Raw genomic sequence first — 13,115 nt, forward strand, 5'->3', positions numbered from 1 at the left:
ATTGAGAATACCCTCCATCATATTGTGTGGCACTATCACCATCCTAAACAGCACAGATCTAGCAACTTAAGACTGGCATCAATGAGGCACTGTGGGCCATCAATGGGAGAAGAATTGTATTCCAACGCAATCTGTAAATCTCATGGCCTGGCATATTCCCCCACTCAACCATTACCATAAAGACAAGGGATCAACCCTGGTTCAATGGAGAAAACAAGAGGGTATGCCAGGAGCAGCACCAGGCATACCTAAAAACAAGGTGATGCTACCACCAAACAAGTCTATTTGCATGCCAAATGGTCTAAGCAACAAATGATTTACAGAGCTAAACAATCTCACAACCAATAGATCGTATCTAAGCTCTGTAGTCTTGCCTCATTCCAGTTGTGAATGATGGTGGACAGTTAAACAACTCACTGGAGGAGGAGGATCTATAAATATCCCCACGTACAGAAGTGGCAGCCATTAAAAGCATAATATTGGGAAATGTATCTTTTTTGGAAGATAGAACATTACAAGCACTGTCGTGACTTCCTCAACTTTGGAAAAGTTCAGCTGGGTGGATCTGGGACCTGCCTTCTGCCTGTGGTGGATATCCCCAGTTAAGGCTGAAGCATTTGTGGTAATCTTCAGCCAGAAATGCCGCATGGATGATCCATAATGGCATCCAGTGGTCCCCAGCATCAAAGATGCCTGTCCTCAGTTAATTCAATTTACTCCATGTCATACCAAGGAACGGTTGGAGGCAGTGAATACTGCAAGGGTTGTATTCCAGCAATAGTACTAAATACTTGTACTCCAGAACTTGCCACTCCCATAGCCGAATTGTTCCAGTACAGCTACAGCACTGGCATCTACCCACCAATGTGGACAAGTGCATAGTTATATACTGCACACAAAAAAACAGGACAAATCCAACCCAATCAATTACTGCCCCATCAGTCTAAACTCAATTATCAGTAAAGTGAAATTGCTATCAAACATCTGCTTAGCATCAACATGCTCATTGATACCCTGTTTGGGTTCTGCCAGGACCACTCAGTTCCTGACCTCATTACAACCTTGGTTCAAAAGCGTTGAATTCCAGGGTGAGGCGAGTGTGACATCGAGGACCCATAGCAAAACTGAAATCAATCGTTGTTTGGAGTTATACCTGACATACAGGAAGATGGATATGGTTGTTGGAGGTCAGTTATATCAGCTTCATTGCACCTGTGCAGGAGTTCCTCAGTGTAGTGTCCTAGGCCCATTCATCTTCAACTGGTTCATCAACAACTTTTCCTCCATCATAAGGTCAGAAGTAGGGATGTTTGCTGATGATTGTACAATTCTCAGCACCATTTGCAACTTGTCAGATATTGAAGCAGTCCATGTTCAAATGCAGCAAGATCTGGGCAATATCCAGGCTTGGGCAGATAAGTGGCAAGTAAGATTCTTGCCATAAAAATGCCAAGCAATGATTATCTTCCATAAGAGACAATCTAACCACTGCCCCTTGACATTCAATGGTGCTACCATCACTGAATTCCCCACTATAAGCATCCTGGAGGTTACCATTGACCAGAAACTCAACTGGACTCACCATATAAATACCCAGTCTCTACAAGAGCAGGTCAGAGGCTATGAATACAGTGGCAAATAACTCACCTCCCCAAAGCCTATCCACTTTCGACAGGGCACAAGTCAGGTGTGTGATGGAATGCCTTGATGACTGCAGCTCCAACAATATTCAAGAAGCTTGACACCATCGAGGACAAAGCAGCCTGTTTGATTGGCACTACATCCACAAGTATCTGCTCCCTTCACCACCAGTGCTCAGTCGCAGTAGTGTGTACTATCTACAAGTTTTGTACTGCAGAAATTTACTAAAACATCTTTCCTGACCACTTCCACTCAGAAGAATAAGTGGAGCAGATACATGGGAACACCATCACCTACAAGTTCCCCTCCAAGCCTCTCACCACCCTATCTTGGAAATGTATCACTATTTCTTCACTATCCCTGGATCAAAATCCTAGAATTCCCTCCCTAAGGGCATTGTAGGTCTACCTAGAGCATATGGACTGCAGTGGTTCAAGCAGGCAGCTCATCACTACCTTCTCAATGGCAACTAGGGATAGGCAATAAATGCTGGCTAGCCATTGATGCCCACATCCCATTTGCGAACAAAAAATTGAATAAAAATGACTAAATGCACTATGGCATCCTCTTATTACAATAAGTTGACCAGTTTGAGAGATTGTTTTTCTAATTTAACTGATTAAAACCCTCAAACTGTTTCTTCTAAACATGTTATGCTTTACAGATAATTCCCGTCTGACATTTTGGTAGATGAATAGTATTGGTTAATAGACTGTTCTTCTGTTTTCTGCATTTCACAGTGCCACAAATCCACCTCAGGCAGAAGGCAGGTCCCAGATCCATCCAGCTGAACTGTTCCAAAGTTGAGGAGGTCATGACAGTCCTTTTAATGTTCTATCCTCCAAAAAAAACATTTTCTCAATGTTATATTTTTAATATCTGCCACTTCTGTATGTGCATTGGCACACAGAAGAGCTGATGCAGAACACTTAAAATAAAAGCTCCCAATGATTAACAAAGTATCTTTGTTATTTCCAAAACCAGCTAGAGATGCCATTCACAAGTATTCCAGTCACTCCTGCTGGTGTACACAAATGTTTGATGTGGATAGGACTGAGTTCAGGCATGATACTCCCACAGTTCAATATCACAAAATCTCTCAACTACAGAACTTCAGACAATTACTGGAAGAAGCTGAAAGTACACAACTGTCCGCATTTATGTGTAAAGAGCTGTACCAGATCACACAGTCACATGTGATAGCTTTTAAATGTTCTTTTGTGGCCTGTGTTGAACCTTTGGCCAGAGCTAGATTTTCTGCTGCTGACTAACATTTTAATTTCCATTGCTGTTTTGCAGTTGACATGTTTTTAATTCACTCACTAAATGTGGGCATCACTCACAATGCCAACATTAATTTGCCCTCGAGCAGCTGGTGATGAGCTTCCTTCTTGAACTGCTGCAGTCCATAAGCGCATCCGTAGTGTTGTTAGGAAGGGAGTTCCAAGATTTTAGCCAGCAATAATGAAGACATGGCAAGATTCCCAACTCAGGATCATGTGTTACTTGGAGGGGAACTTCCAGTGACAGTGTTCCTATTTCTTTGCTGTGCTTCTTTTGCTGGGTGGTAGAGGCTGAGAGTTTTAGATTTACGGAGGATATATCCTGGATAAATTGCTGCAGAGGCACGCTGCCTCCACTGTGCACAGTGGTGGAGAGAGTGAAGGTTCAAGGTGATGGAGGAGGTTCCAATCAAGTGGACTGTTTTGTCTAGATGCTGTCAAACTTCTTGTCTGTTGCTGAAGCTGCATTATTTCAGATGAATAGAAAGATTCCATCATATTCCTTTGTGCCTTGTGTGTAGGGAAAGGCTTTGGAGCATTGGGCAATCAATCTGACTCCTGACCTGCTTTTGTAGCCACAGTGTTTATATGTCTGATTCAGTTAAATTTCTGGACAATGATGATGCCCATGATGGTGTGAGATTCAACAATACTAATGCCATTGAAAATCAAGAGAATATGGAGACTCCATTGTTGGAGATGATCATTGCTTGGCAGTGGCATGGCACAAATGTTACTCACCACTCATTTCATTGCATATCAGAATGGGCTACATCATTATCTGAGAAATTGAGAATAAGGTATGATCATTATGGAACATCTCCATTTTTGACCTTGTAGTTCTTGATGCTACGACACTATAATCCCTACATTGTGAATGCAGAATGAGCCTGATAGTCAAAGAAAACTTGATTTGTACGATCATTAATGGTATAAATATTGTTAATCAATCTGTTCAGACGTGTTATGACATATCTTTGGAGCAGATGGAACTTGATCCCAGATCCTCTGGCCAAGAGTTAGGGACACTACCATTACCAGAAAAGCCCTATAACGTTTTTGCCTAGCTTCGAACCGGGGCTTCCCGCCATGTATCATTAATGCAGGAACACTATGGAAACAGAAATGTCACTGGTATATCTTAAAGTAATACCCTACGTCTCCAATAACATAATTAAACAGGTCTGCACATCTGAACCCAGCCACGTTCCCTACTGATGTCATCAGTAGTTACTCATTGTTAATCTTTTGTTAAATCAACAAAAGCTGACAGGGAAAACCAAAATCCGAAGGATGTTTGATTTTTTAGTGAGGCATTGATTGCTACACTCTCTTTAACTTCAAGAACAGAATGATGCTTTGTCCTAACATATGGTTTTGATTTTCTAAAATCTCAGGTCATTAGTTCCTTTTACAAATATTACTGTACAATTTTGTTCAAACAGATGCCTTAAATTATAATATACAAAAATGTAAAAAACTCCGGAGTTTCTATAATACTTATGTATCCAGATATGGTTTTGCATCAGATTGTGAAATGCTGGCAATCAGAATGAGTAAACAAGCACAATTATTATCTGAAGGACCCATCAGGGTCTGACTAAAGTAAAGTCAGGTAATGCAATCATTAGTCCCTTGATAACTTGTGATCCAGTGGAAATTCAATACAACAGTATTTCAATAATAAATGAATATGAAGGTATTTGGCTTCTTTCCTTGTGTATAACAAATTGAATGCACATAAAAAAATCTCTATCATATTGAAACAATAAGTGATTTTGTAGAAGATAAAATCCATCACTTTTGCTGTTTGGTTTCAATTTTAAAAGCTAGATAGCACTGTTTATCATATGGCGGGCATCATAGCTTCATTTTAATTTGTGGCACTGAGCAGTGTCATTTGGCCTCCTGTGATTGAGCTAACTGAAAACTCCTATTCAATCCAAGTATTTTTCAAACGTGAGGAGGGTTTCTGTATTTACCACCTTTTCAGGCATTTAGCTCCAAACCTCACTCACACTCTGAATGCAATAAATTCTCCTCAACTCCCCTCTGACTTTGCTATCAGTTACTTTGATCTGTGTCCCCTGCTAATTAACCTCTCTGGAGGAGATCCATCTACGAATGGACCATGTAGTACAAAGCGAGAATCTATAATCAAATGAGCTAAAGATGAATTAACTATGTATATCAAAATCATATGTGGTTCAGTTTGTGCTCCCTTATTTCCAGAAATTACCTAAATTAACAACAACTTACATTTATACAGTATCTTTAATATGGAAAAATATCTCAAGGTTTTTCAGAGGTTTCAGGGAAAAAAAAGGCACGAAACTAATAATAAACCAGGAACAAAAATTCGACAAAATGGTGCATTTTAAGGAAAGCCTTAAAGAATAAGGCTGAGAAGTGTTGTTTCCTAGTTCTTTCAATTTCTCAGATTTAAAATCCTCATCTTTATTGTTAAATTCATCCATTGTCCATTCCTTCCAATGTGCCATCCTGAAAAACACCCTTTATCCCTACTAGTCTCTGCCTTCTGCCAGTCGGCCAATCCTCTATCATTGCAGCACATTGCCCCTCATGTCATGGGCTTTTATTTAGCAGCCTTCTGTGTGGCATCTTATCAGAGATTTTCTGGAAATCCAAATAAATCACGTCCACTGATTCTCCCTTGTCTAATTTGCTCGCTATTTCCTAAAAGAATTCTAACAGATTTGTTAAGCATAACCTGCCTTGAAGGAGCCATGCAGACTCAGCTCTATTTTACCACGTACTTCCAAGTACTCCACAATCTCTTCCTTAATAATGGACTCTAAAATCTTACCAATGACTAACTGGTCAGGCTAACTGGTGTTTAGTTTCCTGTCTTCTGCCTTCTTCCCTCCTTAAACAGGGGTGTTACATTAGCCATTTTCCAGTCCTCTGGGACCGTCCCTAACTCCAGTGATTCCTGAAAGATCACGACCAATGCCTCTACAGTCTTCTCAGCTATCTTCTTCAGTACACTGGAGTGTAGTCCATCTGGTTTGGGTGATCTTCAGATCTTTCAGCTTCCTCAGCACCTTCTCCTGAGTAATGGACACTGCACTCACCTCTGCCCTCCAACTCTCTTGAAGTTCTAGTATGCTGCTGGTGTCTTCCATTGTGAAAACTGATGCAGAGAACCTATTCAGTTCTTCCACCATTTCTTTTTTCTCCATTACTACTATTACAGACTCATTTCCAATGGTCCAATGTCTACTATTGCCTCTCTTTTACCTTTTAGATATCTAAAAACCTCTTGAAATCTTTATATTACTAGTTAGGTTACTCTCATATTTCATCTTATCCCCCCTTATTGCTTATTTAGTTATTCTCTGTTGGTTTTTAAACTCTTCCCACTCCTCTGGCTTCTTACTAATCTCCACCACATCTATGATTTTTCTTTCACTTTTATGCTATCCCTGAATTCCCTTGTCAGCCATGGTTGTGTCGTCTTCCCCCAGTAAACTTCTTCTTCCCAAATTACCTCCAAAAACTCTTGCCATTGCTACTCCACTGTCTTCCCTCTTAGGCTCCCCTTCCAATCAAGTCTGGCCAGCTCCTTGCTCATACCTTTCTAGTTATTTTAACTCAATTGTAAAATAATTACATCTGATTCAAGATTCTCCTTCTCAAACTGCAGGGTGAATTCTATAACATTTTGGTCACTGCCTCCTAGGGGTTCCTTTACCTTAAGCTCCCTCAACAAAACTGCCTTATTACACATCACGAAATCCAGAATTGCTTGTTCCCTAGTGGACTCTACCACAAGCTACTCCAAAGATACACCATCTCATAGACATTCTATAAATTCCTTTACTTGAGATCTGCTACCAACCTGATTTTCCTAGTCCACCTGCATATTGAAGTCCCCTATGATTATTGTAATAGTGCCTTTCTTCCATGTATTTTCTATCTTCTGATTCAGTTTCTTCCTCACATCCTGACTACTGTGAGGAGGCCTGTACACAATCTTCATTAGGGCTTTTTTTTCCCTTTGCGGTTCCTCAGTTTTACCCACATAGATTCTACACATTCTGACTCAACATCATTTCTTGCTATCAAGTTAATTTCACTTCTTACTACAAAGACAAGCCTGCCTCCTCTGCCCAGTTGCCTGTCCTTTCAATAGGACATGTATCCTTGGACATTTAGTTCACAGCCTTGATCTCCATGCAGCCACATGTCTGTGATACCCACAACATCATTGCTGAGCTGCTCACTCTTAAGGAATGCTTTTACCAACTTATGTCTGATTTGTAGATTTGACGAACTGGAAAGCTGAGAAGTTGAGTCAAAACTTCCAAGCTGTATTTCCACAGCTGTTCACAAGACTAGGATAGTTGATGACAGGAAGCCACATCATGCTACATCCTGAAATGAAACCAGTCTTTCTGTTTACATGCAGAAAAATTCCTCATCCACTCTTGCAAAGTTAAAGAAGGAAATTGGCTCAATGGATTATTTCACCCATGATGGAAACATCAAGCTTGTGCTTGGAGATGGTTCTAATACCAAAACCCAATGGATTGATCAGAATCTGCGTAGCTCTTACACAGCTGAGTAAAACAGTTGAACACCAATTTCTTTCTAAGTAGTCTGCAGACAAGAGCTTGAAAAGAATTGGGGAAGAGTTCAATGCTCATGAAGCGCATGCAAATAACGGTTTTTGACAACTGCCCCGAGATGAAGAATCTAAGTTGCTCACATTCTTCATTACTCTGCAAAATTTTGCTTCAAAGGATTAAACAACAGCATTACATCAGGACCAAAAATCTTTCACAGGACAGTGTCAAGATCCTTGAAGGACTGGATATCACATGGATGATGTGCTGATCCACAGATCCATACAGACAGAACCTGGCACGAGGCAATGAGTTGCGCTACAACACCTCCAGGAAGCAGAACTAATAATCAACAGTGAATGCAAAGTCTCACAGCTAACTGTCAATTTCATTCAGCAAATTGTGGATCAACCTGAAGTTTTGAGTTCATCAATGTTGGAGAGATTGGACAAATCGAATCTTCAGTCTGTGTAGTCGTACCAAGGTGGTCTTTATTCAAGCTTGTACCAACACTGTGTGGAAGAGGCCTTACAGTCAAGCTGCAAGACACTTTGCCATTTACAACTCAAAACAACATATTTACACATTTTTGCATCACAATGGTTACATGCAACATTGTATAAAATAAACTATGTTAATCCTTTACTGCAAAAACAGGATACAGATTATTTTCTTGCAAGATGCTGAGTCCTGTAATTTCAACAGGACTTCCACTTCTGCATATTCTTCATGAGTTATGAGTCCCCACCATCTGCTCATAGCACCTAAGCCTTCCCTTATGATTAATGCTTGCGTGACTGTCTCAAGCCACACAGATGGTCTCTGAACCCGAAGTAACTGCTGACTGTATTGGGCGATGCTAACGACCTGCATTCTAGGGGTCATGTGGCATGACCTTCTTGTTCAACAGAAATAACTGCTGCTACTTCAGTTAATTGCTAATTGTTCCCTTGTATGGATATATCTCAGCAAACTGCTTGTTGTTGCCCACAAACCATTAAACTCTATTTGCCATTCCTCGGCCCACTCCCCCTCTGATGGTGAGATCCTCAATAGCAGGGATGCAAGTGTGAGGCTGGAAGGAGGTACAGTCATCAGAAATGGCAAGTTGAAGGTCAGGCTGGAACAGAACAGGGAGCAAGGAATGCCTGTTGGGTTAAATTGCACCTATTTCAATGCAAGAGGGCTGACAGGTAAGGCTGATGAACTCAGGGCATGGATACGTACATGGGGCTAGGATATTATAGCCATTACAGAAACATGGCTAAGGGAGGGACAGGACTGGCAACTTAATGTGCTAGGGTACAGGTGCTTTAGGCAGGACAGAAGTAGAGGGAAGAAGGGAGGGGGAATTGCATTTTTGCTTAAGGACAGTGTCACAGCAGTAGTCAGAGATGAAATAACTGAGGGATCATCCAGAGAGGCTTTGTGGGTGGAGCTAAGAAATAAGAAGGGAATTGTGACATTATTGGGGCTGTACTAGAGGCCCCCAAATAGTCAACGGAACAAATCAGTAGGGAGATTGGGGAGACTTGCAGGAGCAATAGGGTTGTCATAGTGGGGGATTTTAATTTTCCTAACGTAGACTGGACTGCCATAGTGTTAAGGGCTTAGATGGGCTGGAATTTGTTAAGTGTGTTCAGGAAAGTTTCCTCAAGCAGTATATAGAGGGTCCTACTCAGGAAGGGGAAAAAGTCGACCTACTCTTGGGAAATAGGGCAGGACAAGTGACTGAGGTGACAGTGAGGGAGCACTTTGGAACCAGTGACCATAGTTCTATTAATTTTAAAATAGTTATGGAGAGGGACAAAACTGGTCCACAGGTTCAAGTCCTAAATTGGGACAAGGCAAATTTTGATGGAATTAGACAGCAGCTTTCAGGGCTTGATTGGAGTGGTTAGTTTGCAGACAAAGGGACCTCCGGCAAGTGGAGGCCTTTAAAATTGTGATAGCTAAAGTATGGCTGAAGAAAAACAATGACATTCAAGTTTCACTTCTGAGCAATCTTTCTTTCACTCAGTTCTAAAATGATTTAGCTCCATGTGAATTCCTCATGGGAAGAGGACTGAGAACTCACTCCATACTCTCTCACATATACTCATGCTGCATTAACAAGATAACGTTTGAAAAATGTGATGGAGAAAGAAGATAAGTACTTCTCTAGTTAGATGTGGAACAACAAGAAATGTCACAAGGCAGTGAACCTACCAGACCTCTAAACAGCAGAGCCAGTTTGGATTTGAGACCAAACTTGTTAACAAGTGGTGAAACAGACACCACATCCACTGTCCTTCCTCTTTGAAACTGAAAATGGAATGGTTCAAGAGAACAGATGTGCACTCATTTCTACACACAAGCAGTCTTCTACACAGTCAAAGAAGTCATCAACAGTCAAATGGACCAGAGATGCTGCCTTCATCAACATGTCCAGACTTTTTTTATTTTAAAAACATACTTTATTCATAAAAAGTCATCTGAAAGTACATACAAAGATTCTAACCCAGTTCTGTCTTTGCAGAGAAAAAGAAAACAAATAAAACATTGGAATTTTGACATTTATCAGCGCTACCTTACAGTTGTAAAAACATTTTCTATTTATGCAGGATACTACTTATGCTCATTTTGAGGCAACGAGAGGGTCTGACAACTAATCGGACAACCGTTATACTTTGGCAGAAAGACCTTAAATGGTAATCTTTCCCTCGTACATTTTGGTGGTAGCTGCCCCAAGCTTTAGTGTATCCCTCGGCACGTAGTCCTGGACCTTGAAATGTGCCAATCTGCAACACTCAGTCAATGTCAGCTCTTTACTCGAGAAGACCAACAAGTTTCAGGCCGACGAAAGAGAGACAATAAGGTGATGGTCCTCCAGGCGTAGTCAATGTTTGTCTCAGTGTGCATCCTGGGCACCAACCTATAGAGCACAGAGTCCTGCATCATGGAGCTGCTCAGGACAAACCTTGACAAAAACTACTGCATCTTTCTTTGGTAACAAGGTGTAGAGCTGGATGAACACAGCAGGCCAAGCAGCATCAGAGGAGCAGGAAGGCTGACGTTTCGGGCCTAGACTCTTCTTCAGAAATGGGGGAGGGGAAGGGGGTTCTGAAATAAATAGGGAGAGAGGGGGAAGCGGATAGAAGATGGATAGAGGAGAAGATAGATGGAGAGGAGACAGACAGGTCGAAGAGGCGGGGGTGGAACCAGTAAAGGTGAGTGTAGGTGGGGAGTTAGGGAGGAGATAGGTCAGTCCAGGGAGGACGGACAGGTCAAGGGGGTGGGATGAGGTTAGTAGGTAGGAGATAGGGGTGGGGCTTGAGGTGGGAGGAGGGGATAGGTGGGAGGAAGGACAGGTTAGGGAGGTGGGGACGAGCTGGGCTGGTTTTGGGATGCGGTTGGGGGGAAGGGAGATTTTGAAGCTTGTGAAGTCCACATTGATACCATTGGGCTGCAGGGTTCCCAAGCGGAATATGAGGTGCTGTTCCTGCAACCTTCGGGTGGCATCATTGTGGCACTGCAGGAGGCCCAGGATGGACATGTCATCTGAGGAATGGGAGGGGGAGTTGAAATGGTTTGTGACTGGGAGGTGCAGTTGTTTAGTGCGAACCAAGCGTAGGTGTTTTGCAAAGCGCACCCCAAAACCAGCCCAGCTCGTCCCCGCCTCCCTAACCTGTCCTTCCTCCCACCTACCCCCGTCCTCCCTGGACTGACCTATCTCGCCCCTAACTCACCACCTACAATCACCTTTACTGGCTCCACCCCCGACTCTTTGACCTGGCTGTCTCCTCTCCACCTATCTTCTCCTCTATCCATCTTCTATCCGTCTCCCCCTCTCTCCCTATTTATTTCAGAACCCCCTTCCCCTCCCCCATTTCTGAAGAAGGGTCTAGGCCCGAAATGTCAGCTTTCCTGCTCCTCTGATGCTGCTTGGCCTGTTGTGTTCATCCAGCTCTACACCTTGTTATCTCAGATTCTCCAGCATCTGCAATTCCTACTATCTCTGAAGCATCTTTCTTTGTACCTTCTTTGAAAAGGTATATTCCAGAAGGGGATATGTGATAGTCTGTTCACTCACACAGCTGTTTTAACAACAGCATAAGACGGTGCACAGAGAACAGGCATGCATGAAGGATCTGACAGGCAATGCTCTTCTCACCACCTGGTAAGCTACGTCTTGGAGCTTATTGGAAAGTTCTGGTGATGAGGCATTCTGCCAAATGACTTTTTGACAGTCTGCTCTGGGAACCTTCCAACAGGATCAACCCACTCCTTTTCCTACAGTGTCTTGAGGACATTCTGGGCTGACCACTTCCTGATGGACACGTGGTCAAATATGGTTTTCTTTGCAAATTTTTCCATGAGGGTCAGATAGTACCAAACAGTCCAACTACTTGGAGCGTTCCACAGCAACAAGGCCAGACCATCCTTCACATCACTGGGACAGGTAGAACCTCAGTACAAAGTGATTCTTGGTGTTTGTGTACAGAGGATCATCTGTGCACAGCTTGATGCAGCCTCACACGAAGGTAGCCATCAGCATGAGTGCGGCATTGGTTACATCCTTCCTCCTTTTATCCACAGCATTGTACATAGCGTCTCTGCAAACACTTTGATCTCCAGATGAAGTGGAAAATGGCTCGGGTGACTGCTAAGGCACTGGCTTATTTCAAAAATATACTTTATTCATAAAAATATCTTTATACACATATATAGCGTCTAAAGTAGTTCAGGTCTGTATAGTAGCATACGAATAAACAAACAAACATTGGAGTTTGATTCTATCCAGCACGCAATCTAAAGGCATTTCTTACTTGAACAAGACTATATTTACATATATTTGAGAAAAGACGGCTTGATTGTTAAATTGGAGCCATCTGTCAACTATCTTCCTGGCTAGCAGAGTCTGACAGACCACACAGAGGACTTGAATCGATCAGATAGACAGGTGAACCTGCCATCAAAGTGGTTGTCCCTGTGAAAAAAGAGTTTAAAATCAGAGACTGTGACAAGATCTATTATAATAGGTAAAATCAGAAACTTGGGGAGTTGTAGCATTAGGGCTTAATTCTGATGATAGTATGCGAATGAGACAATGTACATGAACACAGAAAGTGATGCAATATCACAAAATCTTGCGCTCTTACAGCCTTATGGCAGGGTGAAGCCACAGTGACATGTTTCTTAAGTAAATGTTTTCCTTAACCTCAGCAAACTTTGTAATTATTCTTTAGTAGCACAGCATGGCCAAGAATATTAAAGAATCTACAATTTTCTAACTTGGAAGTGGGAGTGTTACTGAAGCGTTGTTAATATCAAACTAACTTGATGTCATTAAGCTGTAATTTTCTTGTATTCTTACATGATTTAAGATGAAAAGATCAAAAGGAATTACAAGCTGTCTAGAAAGAAATGGTGGGAGCTGATCTTAATGTGTGGAAGTTATTTGCTCAGCAGTAGAAACAGCAACATTTCCTAAGCTCAGCTACAGACAAACTGTTTAGCTGATTTAGAAGATACACTGAATTGTTTATCTCCAAGTTTTTGTCAACATTTGTATTGATTACATTAACATTTCAGATTAACCAGATTTTAGTAAGTATGTTAA

General features: G+C 41.8%; 1 long non-coding RNA gene across 1 annotated transcript in view; it reads right to left on the reverse strand.

Moving 5' to 3' along the window:
- Window positions 1-11,464: 11,464 nt before the first annotated feature.
- Window positions 11,465-13,115, reverse strand: part of LOC125484204 — a 29,842-nt gene continuing 28,191 nt past the window's right edge. Inside the window, exon 3 of the long non-coding RNA XR_007263048.1 lies at window positions 11,465-12,482. This is a non-coding gene — a long non-coding RNA (uncharacterized LOC125484204). The remainder of the gene's footprint in view (window positions 12,483-13,115) is intronic.

This window comes from Rhincodon typus, chromosome 10 (assembly GCF_021869965.1).
Source record: "Rhincodon typus isolate 14 chromosome 10, sRhiTyp1.1, whole genome shotgun sequence".
Classification (NCBI taxonomy): domain Eukaryota; kingdom Metazoa; phylum Chordata; class Chondrichthyes; order Orectolobiformes; family Rhincodontidae; genus Rhincodon; species Rhincodon typus.